This window comes from Globicephala melas, chromosome 1, assembly GCF_963455315.2.
Source record: "Globicephala melas chromosome 1, mGloMel1.2, whole genome shotgun sequence".
NCBI lineage: Eukaryota > Metazoa > Chordata > Mammalia > Artiodactyla > Delphinidae > Globicephala > Globicephala melas.
In genome coordinates, this window is record NC_083314.1 from 49969870 (window position 1) to 49986650 (window position 16781).

Consider the following 16781-nt stretch of genomic DNA (forward strand, 5'->3'; position numbering starts at 1 on the left):
AGACTATGCAACTAGTCCAAGGTCATTCAGGTTATGAGACAGAACTGGAAATTAAATCTAGATCTCTCTCTCTCTCTCAAACCTCTGAAAGCCTCTAATGGTCATTCATATAATGGCAGTCATTGGCATATAGATGGTATAGATGGTAGCCTTGGGCATAGATGAAGTTACCCAGGGAGAAAGTATAGTTTTAGAGAAGAAAAGAGCCCAAGGTCAAACCCTCTTGCACCTCAAGATTTAAAAGAGAAGGACTAGCTGGCAAAGGAGATTGAGAAAGAGAAGTAGAGAAGAAGTGGAAATCAGAGTGTAGTGTATGTAAGCCAAGGGAAAAGAGTATTTCAAGAGAGTGGTCAAACATTCTGCCAAAAGGCCAAGCAGGTTGAGGGCTTGTTATTTGAAAATGCCCATTAGGTTTAGAGATAAAGAGGTCTTTGGTGATTTTAGTGAGAGCTAAATGTGGAGAAATGGGGTGGCAACCACACTGTAATTGAAGAATGACTGAAAAGTACCTTCTAAGTGGAAACTGAATGTATTCAACCAATTTTTTTGAGAAGTTTGTGAAGGAAAAAGAGAGCAGTAATGGAGGAGGGTGTTGGATTGAGGGTTTTTTTGTGTTTGTTTTAAGTAAGAAGACTTAATCGATTAAGTATAAATGCTGATAGGAAGAATCTCAGGGAGGGGAGGAGGCTAGAGATATACGAGAGAAAATATAATTGATGGTTGAACTTTCTTGAGAGAAACTGGAGGCGAGGAAATCTTGAAACAGGCGAAGTATTCTTATAGTTCCTTTCCTCTAAAAGTTACTTTTTCTGTTCTTTTTCCATTCTCCCTATTTATGAACTCTTAGCCTACATAATAAGAGGGCAATTTCTCAGCTCTGGTTAGTTTTCTCTGAGCCTTTGTACTTCTCTTATGAGGTCAATATTTTGGTGATTCATGAAGTGTGGACTCCTTGGCTTTATGTTTGCTAGCAAGTAAATAGTTTTATGAAGTTGCATCCTTACTTGATTTATAGGTGTTCCTCCTTTTTATTTATATCACTTTTAACTGGATTCTTTTTATATCACTTATCATAGCTTTAGTGAAATTGTGTTTCCATTCTCTGTGGCAAATTAGAGTCATCCTTAGCTAACTTTTAGAAGTTAGTTAGGTCCCTCCCGCACCACCACTCCCCACTGCTTTTGCAGCCCTCTCCTTGCCATACGCACACATAAGCCATTTTTATATTTTGAGCCATTGTTTGGAGCTTTTATTTATATTTTACATGATGCAAATAGAACCCTGTCAAATACAGGGTCTTTTTTAGTTCTTGTGATATCCGACTTTAGTCTGAACAAAGCAGTATTGTTCATTTATGCTTTGACTTTTACCTGAAACAACTTGTTTCTCTACAAGATGCCAGTTAAACTCACTGTAAAATGGTCACTAAAATAAAACTCTGAGTCACATAAATAACAAAAGTATTCTTAGGCTTTCTGAAAATTAAGTTCGCAGTATGGTAAGGAGGCAAAGTGCAAGACAGTGATATAGATCCTGTGTTACTGGTTTCTGAAACTATGGTCAGATCTTATCTCTGATAACCTAACCCACATAACCAACTGCTTATTCAGAAATCTCAAAGACACATCAAACTCATCATCTCCAAAAGCCAAGTCATGATTATTCCCAAAAAACAAACTTGAGGTATTCCCTATCACACTCCAGTTGCACAAGTAAGAAATATCCACAAGAGGTGATTGATTATACTATATGACCTCTAAGATCCTTTTCCCCTTTGAATTTAATAATCTATACCACCAATTCTCAGAGCGTGGTCCAGGCATCCTTGAGGGTCTATGAGACCCTTTCAAGAATGTCTTTAAAATCAAAACTATTTCCATGATAATATTAAGACATTATTTGTCTTTTACACTCTCATTCTCTTAGGAGTGTGTATAGTGGAGTTTCCCAAAGGCTCCATGACATATGATATCACAACAGACTGAATACAGAAGCAGATATGAGAATCCAGATGTCTTCTATTAAGCCAGGCATTATAAAGATTTGAAAAATGTCAAACAATGCCACTCTTCTCACTAAATTTTTTTTTGTTTTGGAAAATATAGTTATTTTTATTTTAAAAATTGTGTATTAATATGATACAGTTTATGGTTATTTTAAATAAACTAATAAATATGTTTAAAGTTTCTAATACAACAAATATCAACAGATACAGTCCACATAAAAGCTCTTTGAGTTTTCAATAACTCAAGAGTATAAAGTGTCTCCTTGACACCAAGAAGTTTGACAAACTCTGATCTATACCTATCATATGTATATACAAATAAGATATGACATTTTGAAATAGCCAATTCTCAAGTATCTTCAAGCAGCAAATTTTCCTTTCACATTTATTGACAGTGCTCTCATTCAGTCACATAGACTCATTCAGCTCAATTATTTATTGGGCTCCTACTATGTGCAGGTACTGGCGATGAAAAATGAAAGAAACGACTTCGTTCTGGCTCTCCCAGAGTTATTTTAACTTTGCTTCTGTTCTCTCATCTTTATCAGACCCAATGTAACAACCATCTATGCCTGAAAGGCTGAAAAGAAACAACCCTGCAACAGTCATACTATCTAGTCTCAATATAAAATGGACAAATTTAGTAGGGACCAGGCTAGGAAAAGTGGAAAACATTCCGGCTCTAAAACAGACCTACTACACTGTTCCATGTAAATTCTCAGAATAACCAATACTCCCATAATATGGTATACAAAAACAAATGACCTGAGAATTAGCCTCACCTCTTTTTACGTATAAAATACAAACCTCAACAACTACTTTTAACAATTAAGAATGACCTCCTATAATCCAGGAAACCCAGAAGAAACTATAACATCTGGCACCAGCTTGGCCTCTGGCGTATAGGAGACTGGATAGGGATCACAAAGAACACAATGTCCCCCACTGATATGAAATGAAGAGCTAAACTAGAGCCTGATTAAAGGTACCCCTAGTCTTTTACTTAAAAAAACCTAAAAATAGGAGCCTATACTTTGTTTACCCTCTATCTAGTTATCCTGAATATTTACTCTTCTAAATTAATCTCAAGGAATATATCCTTATAAATGTGTCTTATAGTGCAAGTCAGGATTACTTTTTGTCCCAAAAGTATGAAATTTTCACTACAAAAGCTTCCTGATACAGAAGAAACCATTAACACTGGTTAACTCTGCGGAGAGGGACTGAGAATCCAAGAAAGGAAGCAGATTTTCCAGTGGATATGTTTTCGAATTTTTAAAAGCAGATACATTTATCACGTTTCAAGGAAAAAAACAAGGAAAAATAATTTTGAGAAGTTTCCTTCAACATTCAATAACTTAGCTAATTTAGAGGCTGTTAAGGAAACAAATATAACAACTTTTTCTTTCACTGGAAGCCGCTGTATAGTTGCTCCCACTTTATCTTTCCTCTTACCGCCCCACCTCCATACTATTATTTACATATCTGTCTCTTACATGTCACTGTGGGGACGATGTTTTATTCCTCTTTATATCCCTAGTCCATGCACAGTACACAGCACCCACTAGGTGCTCCAGACCTGTCTGCTGAATGATTGTCCCATTGATAAATCTCAAGAATCCAATTCTCAAATGCAAACAGGGCAAAAAAAACCCACAGGTATTTCATATATGAAGAGGTTAACCACTGGTAAGCCAAAAATTTCTTTCATGGTAACATGTAAAAAAACAATAAGTAAAATAATAGTTATACGTGTACATATGCATTTTATGTTTCAAAATAAGCCCAAAACTAAGAAGAAATTCTTTAAAAAAATACTCTTATTTTATAGATTTAGACATGAAAATCATGAATGAAATGAAGCCAGTTAAATGAAGCCAGTGCTATTACTCATGATTTTTAAATCTAGTTTTTAGGGACCTCCCTGGTGGCGCAGTAGTTAAGAATCCACCTGCCAATGCAGGGGACACGGGTTCGAGCCCCGGTCCAGGAAGATCCAACATGCCGCGGAGCAACTAAGCCCGTGAGCCACAACTACTGAGCCTGCGCTCTAGAGCCCGCGAGCCACAACTACTGAGCCTGCGCTCTAGAGCCCACAAGCCACAACTACTGAGCCCACGTGCCACAACTACTGAAGCCAGGGAGCCTAGAGCCCATGCTCCACAACAATAGAATCCACTGCAATGAGAAGCCCACGCACCGCAATGAAGAGTAGACCCTGCTCACCACAACTAGAAAAAGCCTGCACACAGCAACAAAGACCCAACGCAGCCAAAAGTAAGTAAATAAGCAAACAAACATGGTTGCTTAAGGAAAGTAGGATGTAGGTTTTAAAAAATCAATCAATCTAGTTTTTAAAAGGGAGAGATGCCATGATTCCAAAGGAGCTTTTACAAGTCCATTTACAACAACAACAAAAACTTTAAGTGGTTAACTTTTTTAAAAATCACCTAACCTCAAATTTATCAAAGATAAATCCGACTCTTCTGGTTGCAAAAATATCCTTCCATCTATAAAAAGATCTCCTTTACACCATTATTTCTCTATAGAATTTTAAATGATTCATCATACAAGAAAGCGTAGCATCTACACAACTTTTCAGAGATTCATCTATATTGTTTTAAGTGTAGTCCAACTTCATTTATAACTAATCAGAGAACAAAGCATATTAGAGCTGGAAGTTAGGGGTCATCTAATCTCATGTTTTTCAAATATGTAGTAATGGTACCACATAGTAGATCAAAAAGAATCAATCTGGTACGTTAGAGCCTGCATTTTTTAATGAAACCAAATAAAACTGAATTGAAAATATCAGGGTGTATTGAAAGCAGCAAGGGTATTTTTTAGGTGAAACTTTCATTTCATTTTATATATAGATATATACATATCTATGTATATTATGTTCCCATGGAAAATCTATTTTTTACTATGGGTGTCCTAGTCAAAAGAGTTCAAGAGGTTCCCAAGCTTTCTCAGTTCACAGAACCCTTAGTGTCTCAGTAATTTTTTCATAGTGCCCACAGGCCAAAAAATTACCTAACAGTTTCATTTATTAGGTAGTTAGGTCCATATAACCTAGTAAGTATTTATGTCCTAACAACTTAGTAGCAGCTTGAAAAATACATATAAATTAAAAGAAATCTTTTAATTACTAAATAACCACAATTACTTATTAATGCGATGTGTGCACCTAAAAGACATTACATAATTTCTCAGACCTTGAAATCACTTTGGACACGGCCACTTTCATTTACTGTTTCACACTGATTTCTGCACAGAACTTTCTTTTAATCACAGCAACCCCCAAAACCTAGCTTTTTGAAGACATAACTGTCATTGAAAGGAATGTGGCACAATCTCATGCACAGTACCTCAAACTAATAGTTTAAGCAGTGGTCTCACAGACGTCAAATATCCCACAGATAACCCACAGTTGTCAAATATTAGTTTCCCTCAAAAATTTAAAAGTATTCAACAGTGCCCATGTGAGTTTACTACGGTGCTCCCAGGTACCTCATGGCACGGTCTGGGGATCCTGGGTTTACAAAACACTGATCTAGCCTATGTGCTTACTTTGTAAATTAAGAAATAAGACGTAAGGTCACAAAGTTAGAATAAAAATAAATACATTCATCAGGAATTTTCATAGATTAATTTTAACCTTCCCTCAACAAAAGTTTTGAAACAGAATCTAATCATGTGATATTCTGTGGATGAACTCTGTAGCTCTCTGAAAAACTATATTCAAAACTACATTATGTGACTGTATAATAGTAGAAAAATTCTGCCTCGATATTTTCTTTTTCAGAAAAAAGAGTTTCAAAAATGATAATGCCACTTACAATAAACAACACAAAAGTACCTAAAGTAAAGAAAAAAGGAAAGTCATCCACTCTCCCAGCAATAAACACAGCTAATAGTTTAATGTCTATCCTTACAGAGCCCTTCCTATGCACATACAAAATCAAAACAAAATCAAACTACATTTCTTTGCCTATGTATTTGTTTTAACACTGAATCATATTGCACAGTGTAGTACAACTTATTTTTTTCACTCAATATTATATCATGAACATTCTTCCTTGTCAGAACATAATAATAATTACAAACACCTATGTGGAACTTACTTAGGGCTTAAATATTAACTCATTTAATTCTCACAACAGCCCTGTCAGGTGAGAACTATAATTATATCCACTTTATAGATGAGTTTAAGTAACCTGCTAATGGTCACAGCTAATAAATGGTTAGGATTTGAACCCAGAAAGTTGGCTGCATGGTTCCTGTGCTCAAAGAAACACTCAGCTACTTCTCATCAAGTAAATATATCTATCCCTCAATCTATTAACAAGTGCATTGTATGTCACTGTAATTTTAACTATTCCCCTACCAACAAACATTTAGGATTTTTTTTTGTTACTTATAAATGTTGTAGACATTTATTTGTAATAATGCTAAAATGAACATCCTTATAGATTTGTTCTAGTGCTCTTGTGTTAAATTTTCTGTAAGATAAACTCCTAAAAATGAAATGACTCTATCAACGAATATGTGCACTTTTAATTTTGATAGGTGATGCCAAATTTCCTTCCAGAAACAGTTGCACCAATTTATAGTCCCAATGACAGAGGAGAAGTTTGAGATTCATATTTAGGTTAAAAAATATTTTGGGGGGCTTCCCTGGTGGCGCAGCAGTTAAGAACCCACCTGTCACTGCAGGGGACATGGGTTTAGCCCTGGTCCAGGAAGATCCCACATGCCACGGAGCAACTAAGCCCATGTGCCATAACTACTGAGCCTGCACTCTAGAGCCCAGAAGCCACAACTACTGAGCCCACGTGCCACAACTACTGAAGCCCATGCGCCTGGAGCCCATGCTCCGCAACAAGAGAAGCCACTGCATTGAGAAGCCCGCACATCACAACGAAGATTAGCCCCCGCTCACCACCAACTAGAGAAGGCCCGCGCGCAGCAACGAAGATCCAACACAGCCAAAAATAAATAAATAAATATTTGATTCATGAAGAGTGAGGCCTGTTTTTTGAGTTTTTAGTTAACACTTACATAGAAGAGATTGCCGGTTGTTCACAATTATCCTCTAATTGGATAATTATCTTCATATTAAACAAATGTAGACTTCACGGCTGTATAGTGGAGTCTTCATCCAGTTATGAAATCAACTATGGGTGAGATATTTCCTCCATATGAACTCTGTTTACTTACATATAAAACGTGGGAATTGGACTAGCTAGCCTTTAAGATTTAAAACTCCCAATGCTGTAATTAAAAGAGACTTAAAATTATTACAAGCCTATAATTATAGTACTAGTATAACAGGTCAGGGTCTTAAAGCTTCCATTTTCTTTAAATTACAATAACTATTGTCAGAACATCTAAGCAAATCATTAAAATAGTCAATAAAGTTTTCAGGATCTACCTGTGGCTTATTCTCAGCAACCTTTTAATACCAGTCTGTCATTCCCCTGCCACCTAGCAAACTTGACTTTATCTATGGACTATATTCCTAAGAAGAGTTGATGTGTGCCTAGGAACCATGAACTAGTGTTTTGTTTTGTTTAAATACTATGCCAAGACCACTCTCTAGTCAATTTATTCAGCAAATATTTATTGACTATTTTACTATGTGCTAGGCACTGGGTGCACAACAGTTAATAGACAATCTCTGCCATCATGGAACTTACACACTAGATGAGAAAGGCAAATAATAACCCAAAGTAACCACTAGCAAATGTGAAGTTATACTTGTGATAACGAACAAAAATATTAATGCAAAAAAACCTATGCAATCTTTTGATTATTCAGGTTTCGGGAGTGATTTGTGACACTAGAAATTGACTTTGTAAAAAAAAGTCAATAAAGAAAATGACTTCACGACTTGCCCCACAAGGCAAAAATAGCAATCACAAGTATACATGGTAAGTTAACTTTTTAAATCATCAATTCTATAATAAAATCACCAAGATGTCCCTACTTTTCAGTTATGCTGCTGACCATGTGGCTTGAATATTTGTTTTAGCTAACCAAGAATATAAACGATCTGAAGTACTAAAGATGACAGGTACTTTGTTATAAAGCAGAAACTAACACACCATTGTAAGGCAATTATACCCCAATAAAGATGTTAAAAAAAAAAAAAAAAAGATGACAGGACTCTGAGTATCCAAACAAAATGAGAGATGACAAATTAACTACAATTTCTTAAGAACACTGTTCAAGCAAAAAGTACATACAGAAGTAGAGCAATTCACTACAATAATTCATAGCTTGTTACTAATTAACATAATGCTATGAAAATACTAATGTTTTTAAAGTACCGACAGTTATCCACGTAAGGAACTAGTGGCTTGTCACAATCTTTTAGATTTTAAAAAACCAAATGCCAGAAGTATCTATATTAATATTCAATTTTAAATAAAACTAATTCTATGACGTTAACTAGACGTGATCACTTTGCAATAAATACAAAGGTCGAATCATTATGCTATACGCCTGAAACCAGTATGTCAATAAAAATAAAGAAAAATTTTAAAGTCTTAGATCATCTGTGGAAATAAGACCACCATTCACATAAATAAATGAACTTCCTTGTTCATTTATTTATTCCTTGTCAATTTCCACAACTACAAAATAAGGACATTTGTCAAATCTACCTCACAAAATTGCTCTGAGCACTAAATAATTTATGTAGAGGCACACCAAAAAACGATGTAAGTTATTTTAGACAGCAGTTTCTTTTTGCTCCCACTATAACTTACAGCTATGTAACAAACAACAAAATTCGTTAGATAGGGACTTCATCTCCTTTCTTCTGTCCATGATATGGTAAAAGTGTTATAAAATGGTCAAAAGACTAGCAATCAGACCATTAGAAAAAAATTCTAAACTCATAACTCATAAATTAATTACCCCACAGGAGGCTGGCTGTTCAAGTATTAATGCTCTTACATAACACTACGCACCAATATATCTCAGAGAATCAGAAAAATTCTTCAACATATGTATGAAATTGTATACATACTATAACTCACCATTATTACAAACACAAGCCGTGCTACTCACTATGAAAAGTTGAGATACATATGTATTTATCCACACATACAATGTATTCTAGCTTGATGTTTATGTATCTGATTAAAGTATCTTAAATGCAATGCAATGACGGTTCAATGGTTCAGATTTATTTTATTACACTGAACGGAGTTTGTAAATTTAGCACACCAAAACTAATTATTACATACCCATGGGCTTGAAGCAACTTCTACCATAGGTCTAACAACCAATCCCCCAAAGTCACAATCTCATGTTATTAGCAGCACATTGCCTTGTTTAAACACAATATTTTAAACTAAGAAATTATTTTAATGGAGAGTATTTTAATTGCTCTACAAAGCTTTTCAAGCTCTTACTAGGCCTGCCTAAAATAGCCATTCTTTAAAAACCCTTAAAATACAGGGCTGGAGGAGGTATCGTTAACATGGCAACATAACCATTAACGACTTTTCCAAATTCAAAACGAGGATCACCATCAAAACAAAACAATCAGGTGGAGTACAGACGTGGATACTGATCACTATTCCTGACAACGTGTTTTTTCCTATATGGAGGATTTGCTGCTACACAAAAACCACATCAAAATCTATACCTATGTGCAACCTCCTATCCGAAAAGCCAGCCAAATTCCAACCCATATTTGTGACATTAGCTAAATATCATTTAGCATGTTAGGCTACACTTCAAAGAGGCCAGGGGAAAATAGTGACAACTTTCAAAGCGTACAAGCTTTTTAAATCTCCCCCTACATCACTTGTGAATTAATGGACAGACTACATTCAGCAGCTGCCAAAGAACATCAAAGTTTTCCCTATGCTTGAAAATGTTTATCCCCACCAAAAAGGAACAGAAACTAGTCATCCTTGCCACTGGAGCCAGTTCCCCGGGATTTCCCAAAATATGCCAGATATCCAAATGAAGACGAGACACTTCTCCGGAGAGCAAGGGCGAGAGGTATCTCACACCTTTTGCAGAAGAGAGGAGGGGCGAGGGAGGGGGGGACAGGCACTGGCAGATAAGGAAGGAAATCCCGTCTACTGCAGGCACCGGTGGGACCTGAAACCTAGGTCTCAGAATGGCCCTCCTAGCAAAGCCTAGGACCCAGGGAGGCTCCTCGAGAGGGACGCCAGACTGGGCCAGGGCTCCTGGCGCCCCGCCCCGCCTCCCCCGCCGACCCGGGACCGCGGACAGAGGCAGCGAAGGCTAAGCGAGCATCCGCGGTCCCAGCCAGGTCCTCCCGCAGCTCACCTGAGAGTGTCGCCTCCGCCCTCGGCCCCCACGGTGCATCCCGCGGGGCCTGGCGGAGGGTGCAGTGACGCCGCCCCGACCGGCCCCAGGGCTGCCCGGCCCTGGCCTCCCCGCTCCGGGGACGCACCGGGTGCCCGCCTCGCACCGGCTCCCGGGATCCGCGGGTCTGCAGAGAAGGAAGGAGAGGCGGAAAGGCTGCCTCCCCTCCCCCACAGCAAGCCACCCCCTGAGCTGCGGCTCTCTGCAGTTCCCTCTGGCGCAGGTCTGGCCCGGCTCCCCCGCCCGGGAGTCACTTCAGCAGCGGCGGCCCAGTCGCCATTACAGCCCAACAACTGACACGGAGGAGGAGCGGCGCCAGCGGCAGTGGCGGTGGCGGCGGCGCGAGGCAGGGCGGGAGCAGTGGGGGGGGCGGGGGGTGTGTCCAGGCAAAACTCGCGAGAAGTGTCCCGAGTCGGTTCCAGAGGAATGCAACCTTCGGTTAGGGCCATGCTAAGTGTGGCCAAAAGGCGAGTGTGAGATAAAACGAGGAGAGGAAGCTCGAGGGCGCCATGTTTGGTGTGGCGAAGGTTGAGCCTTGCAGGTCTTGGGAGGAGCCAAAGTAGATCCGCAGCGGAGACCTTCCCCTCACCCCCCGCCCCCCCCCCCCGCCCTCTTTCATCTAAGTGGGCCTTCTGGCTGCGCATTTCACCCCCGGCCGAAAAAAAACAAGCTGGGGTTATGACAAGGATAAGCTCGAAGTCTGAAAATTGCAGCTTCTCAGTGTTTATGATGTTTCACCAGTTGTCCAAATAAATCTTCTGTACCCCAGTCAGTTTCAGAGTAATTGCAGCTCTGCGGCTGCGGCAGTTACCCACTGCTGGCACTGTGGCCGTTTCATTCGCGAGGGTTACAATTCTGTTCAGCACGCACTCTGTCTAGTGGCTTAAGACTCCAGAGCAAGTAAAACGGAGTTTCCTCCCCTTAGGTGTTGGCATTGATATAACTGTGCTTTAAGAGACTCTATGATCACCATATCTTCTACCATCCTTAACCACTTTCCCCAATCTCTACATGGTGAATTCTATGATCTGTGAAGACTTAGCTTAAATGACATCTCTTTTGCAAATAATGCCACCTTCTGCTAGGTGCTCACTGCACACAAGCCCTCCACCCTTCACTTTCCTCCACCTTCTGAACTCATATAGCTATTTATCCAGAGACTGTTTCTCATCTTGAGGACTCTTTTTTTTCTCTTCTCTTTATACACCAACAGGGCCTAGCATAGTAACTGGAACATTGTAGGTGCTCAATAAATGCTTGTCGAGTGGATCTTAATAAAAGCTGGAGGCAGTAACTGCCCGCTCTCTTAGGGCCTATAGCTGTGCCTGAATAGGAGGTAAATGGATGTACAAAAATCCTGCACATATGTAAAATGTGTACTGTGTCTCCAGGAAGCTGTGCTGGGGGGAAAAACAGGAAATGTGGGTATCCCAGTGGTGCAAGTGGTAGCAAGAAAAACAACATAAGGAGAGAGTTAATTAAGTTTTCCCCAACCTTCCTATGTAAAGCAGTGGGATAGATGCTTTTCATGTTATTTTACTGAATTTATTCAACCATCTTATTAAGTATTATACTCATTTTTTTAAAGTGCTGAAAAGCTAAGTAATTTGCCCAATATTACACCATCAATAAAAAGCAGATGTAAAATTTGAGGTCTCCCTTACTCCAAAGGCTATTTATATCTTTTTCACCTCCATACTACCCCCTGGGCAACAGAGAAAACACCAAAATTCCTGTCACTGTGTAGGGAGCAATGCTATCCTCATATCAGCCTATGCACAATTTCCACCTCTTATACCTTGTACTGATCTTTGGCCTCTCCTTCACTTTGAAAAGAACTTCAGCACATCAACCCCTCTCCTTTTCAACATCCCATAACTCCTGTTGTTTATACCCTACAGGTTGGCTCCTGAGTATATTGTTTTGTACTGTTTGCTCTTTCATGAGTGTAATTCATCTCTTGAACAAGATTGGAAGCTTAATGAGGAAAGGTTTGTTACCCTGCCAGTAGTGCTAGGCACATAATAGGTATTTAATGTAGCTCCCTTTTTTTCCTACTTCTTAGAAGACACCAAGATCTTGGTGTCTTTATAGTCTTTATATTCTTTGTTGAGTACTGTAGCTTTGACTCTCAACTTTCTTGGAGAACTTGATCTTAGCCCAAAATTTCAGACTGAATCTCCAACTGTCTTACCCATCTCCACATAGATACAGAAGTCATCGGTACCTCCAACTCCCAAATTAAGTTCATGTGTTTTCCCACTCCTCAATCCCACAAAGCCAGCTCCTCTTTCTGTCCTGTATTTCTGTTAATGGCCATTGCAAACACACTTCTGAGAACTAAGAGAATAAAAAGTTTTAAAATACTATATATTCTTCTCTATGCCTTGCTCCTACCCAATCAGCTATTGTCTCTAAATACCAATAATACATATTTCTTAAATCCACTTCCCTGTTGTCCAGGTGCACCACTGCTCTTCTAATTCAGGCTCTCATTTCTCCTGCCCAAATGATTTCAGCAGTCTTCCTAGAGTTCAGCCTGAGTTTTGTCCCTGCCCTGCCTGTGCCTGCCAAGGTAAGTAAAAATTCCTCACCTCAGTCGTTAAGGCTTTTCTCAATATGACACCAGCCAAGCTTTCTAACTTCCTAAAATAAGGCAGCACAAAAAAATAGAAAGGGCAAGGATATGGTGTCAGGAAGATTCCAATTCAAATCTTGACTCCATCACTTGCCCATGACCTCAAAAACCTCCATTTTATTGTCCATAAATCATGACTAATTATACCTACCATATAGGGTTGTCTTAAAGATTAGAAATAACATCTGTCAAGAGCCTGGCACATAAAAGAGAGAAATAAAGAGTGGGTATTATTATTTCCCTAACTGGATGTAATGTTCAGGCCAGTTTCCATCTCAGACATGGCCCGTTCATTCTTACTTCTAGACCTTTGTTCCATAACCTGGATCACATATCACCCTGGTTTGCAATTTCTGCCACATTCCTTAAGTACGAGCTCAAAAGCTACCTACTGCAGGAAAAATTCCATGACTGTTCATCCTTTGCAGGTACTGAGTGCACCCCTGAACTCCACAATGCTGTGTACCTCCTTAGGACTGTACCTACCATAGATAGTTCTGCATTTATATTACACACCTTTGTCACGTTAGACTATAAAGCTCTTTGTTTCCTTCACAGTGGTTTAAGAGCATAAACTTTGGAGTCACGTAGACCTGGATCAAATCAAATAACTTTGGTCAAGTTACTTAACCTCTTTGTGCCTCAGTTTCCACATCTGTCTAGTAGAGATTACAATTGTACCTACTACTCCATAAGGTTTTGTGAGGGTTAAAAGAAACAACACATGTAAAGGACATAGCATAGCATGGTACTTCGTGCACAGAAGGTGCTCAAAAATGTTGGTTATTTTTACTATTTTTTATCAACTGAATATGTGCCTTGCATATACTAGGCACTCAATATTTGTTGAATTTAATTGAATGTTTGTTGGATTTAATTAAATTTGGAGTGAATAGCTACATGTTTTCTCTCCTGAGAATGTAATATTTGACATTGATCTCTAGACATAACAAATAGAGAAATAGAGAGATATAGCTATGGTGATGTCATTCGCTATTTGAGGTTAATTGAATGAAATTATGTGTCAGGAATGGCTAAAGACATTTCAATTGAAATGTCAAGCCTAGGTGTCAAATCTGATCTGTATTCTTGTCCACCACCTTTTCAATAATAAATTCAACCATTCAGACTGCAAATTTCCCTTCAATTCTAACAAACTATGCAGACACCAAATTTAGGGATGGGTTTTCTGGTTACTTTCTTTTTCTAGATTCAGTCTTTTGGCTTAGTTTTGAATTTTCTAGGGCATTTGGTGTTCTGATGTGCAGAACTATAAAAAAACTAAAATTTATCAGTAAGAACTTTCTTTGACAATAAAACAGAGACATAGTCATTTATCTTCATATATATAAATATTTGTGTATGTGTGAGTGTGTATGCTTGAGCACACAAGCCAAGGTAATATTGGTCAGAGAAGTCATTTGACAGGAAATCCAGAGAGTGAAAGGAGAATAGGGATATCTATAAAGGCAGCGTTTAACCATATTTGACTGTTATTAACAAGAATATTAAGTTGCAATTTTTAATTTCATCATTCCTTTTTCAAATGATATATAATTGACATACAAAACTTTATATTGGTTTCAGGTGTACAACATAATGATTTGTTATTTGTATATATTGCAGAATGATATCACAATAAATCTAGTTAACATCCATCACCACACATAGTACCAGAATTGTTTTTCTTGTGATGAGAACTTTTAAGATTTACTCTCTCAGCAACTTTCAAATATGAAATACAGTATCACTGACTGTAGTCACTGTGCTGTACATTACAACTCCATGACTTATTTATTTTATAACTGGAAGCTTGTACCTTTTGATTTCCTTCATCCATTTCTTCTGCCCCCACTTCCCCACCTCTGGCATCCACCAGTATGTTCTCTGTATCTATGAGTTTGGTTTTTCTTTTATTTTTGTTTTTGTTTTTAGATTCCACATGTGAGATTGTATGGCATTTGTCTTTCTCGGTCTGAGTTATTTCACTTAGCACAATGCCTTCATAGTCCATCCATGTTGTCACAAATGGCAAGATTTCATCTTTTTTATGGCTGAATAATAGAATGTTGTGGCATATATATATATATATATGTATATCACATTTTCTTTAGCCATTCATCTGTTGATAAGCACTTAGTTTGTTTCCGTATCTTGACTATTATAAATAATGCTGCGATGAACATGGGGTGAATATATCTTTACAAGTTAAGTGTTTTCATTTTATTCAAATGAAATACCTCAAATACCCAGGGGCTTCCTTGGTGGCGCAGTGGTTGAGAGTCCGCCTGCCGATGCAGGGGACACAGGTTCGTGCCCCGGTCCGGGAGGATCCCACATGCCGCGGAGCAGCTGGGCCCGTGAGCCATGGCCGCTGAGCCTGCGCGTCCGGAGCCTGTGCTCCGCAACGGGAGAGGCCACACAGTGAGAGGCCCACATACCGCAAAAAAAAAAAAAAAAAAAAAAAATGAATACCCAGAAATGGAATTGCTGGATCATATGGCAATTCTATTTTTAACTTTTTGAGGAACTTCCATATTTTTTTCCGTAGTAGTGGCTGCACTAAATTTACATATTCACCAACAACGTACAAGGGTTCCCTTTGCTCTATGTCCTCATCAGCACTTGTTATCTCTTGTCTCTTTGATAATAGCCATTATAACAAGTGTGAGGTGACATCTCCCTGTGGTTTTGATTTGCATTTTCCTGCTGATTAGCCATATAGAGCATCTTTTCATGTACCTGTTGTCCATCTGCATGTCTTCTTTGGAAAAATGTTAAATTACAGTTTTTGAGTGAAGCCCTAAGGCAAACTGATAGCAGCAATCAGAGTAAGTTATGTGACGGGACTCCAAGAAGCACATTTTCAAAGGAGTAATATGAGACCAGTTATGTGATTCTTCACATAACTTCACCAAAGATCCTTCAACCTGGTCACTGATATGAAAGAATTGAGGGATTGTAGATTCAGAGGATTTGAGGGGAAGACTTTTGAGGGGAGAACAGGCAGTGGAAATGCAGAGGTAGCTTTTTCCTTACCTCAAGCTAGTGAGAGAGGGGCTTTGAGGAGAGCTACATATGTGCTTCAGAATTTGGACACCGGAGTAGTCTGAGACTATTCCAGGAATTGGGCCTGGAAAAAGTACAGCAGCTTCTGTTCTGAGTATCTGACGGTACTCGTGAAATTAAGTATTCCTTGCTCTAAAAGGGGAGCCAGAGATTAGTGAATCCCAGGAACTAGCTGTGGGACCCATGTCAATAGTATTCTACTCTTCGACTTAAGGTGGGAAGATATATAACATTTGCTTATACATACATATAATATCTCTACAGAGGTACAGAAGAGACTGTTAACACTGGCTGTCAATATGGAAGGAAACTAATGACAGGGAGTAAGAGGGAGACTTATCAGTTGTAGTCTCTTATATTTTTAAAATTTCGAACTTTTTTTTAAAGAAAATGTTTGTGGTTTTATTGTATCATAAGGCATTGAAACGTCTGAACAAATCAATATCTGGGTGGTGAGGCAGCTGATTTCTCCTTCACTTCTTTGGGTTACTAGAGCAACTTGTCAGTAAAAAATGTGACTATATGAACCATTCAAAAAAATAAATATTTGAAAATAAAGAATAGGTATTTTCCTTTTTAAAAAAAGAAATTAAAATGGAAGGAATCCTCCCAAGAGGGTGGCTGAAGGAGTGAGTGAAATCCAGAGAAAGAAGAGTATTTGGCTGGGAACCAAAGATGAGGGGACCTTGGGAGTGGCCAGCTGAAGGAGAG

The 16781-nt window shown here is 38.6% G+C and overlaps 1 protein-coding gene across 1 annotated transcript in view; it reads right to left on the minus strand.

Annotated features, from left to right (window-relative positions):
- Positions 1-10495, minus strand: part of CEP350 (centrosomal protein 350) — a 139700-nt gene extending 129205 nt beyond the window's left edge. Inside the window, exon 1 of the mRNA XM_070043864.1 lies at positions 10325-10495. The gene's annotated coding sequence lies outside the window, so the exon portion shown is untranslated. The remainder of the gene's footprint in view (positions 1-10324) is intronic.
- Between the last annotated feature and the right edge of the window lie 6286 nt (positions 10496-16781).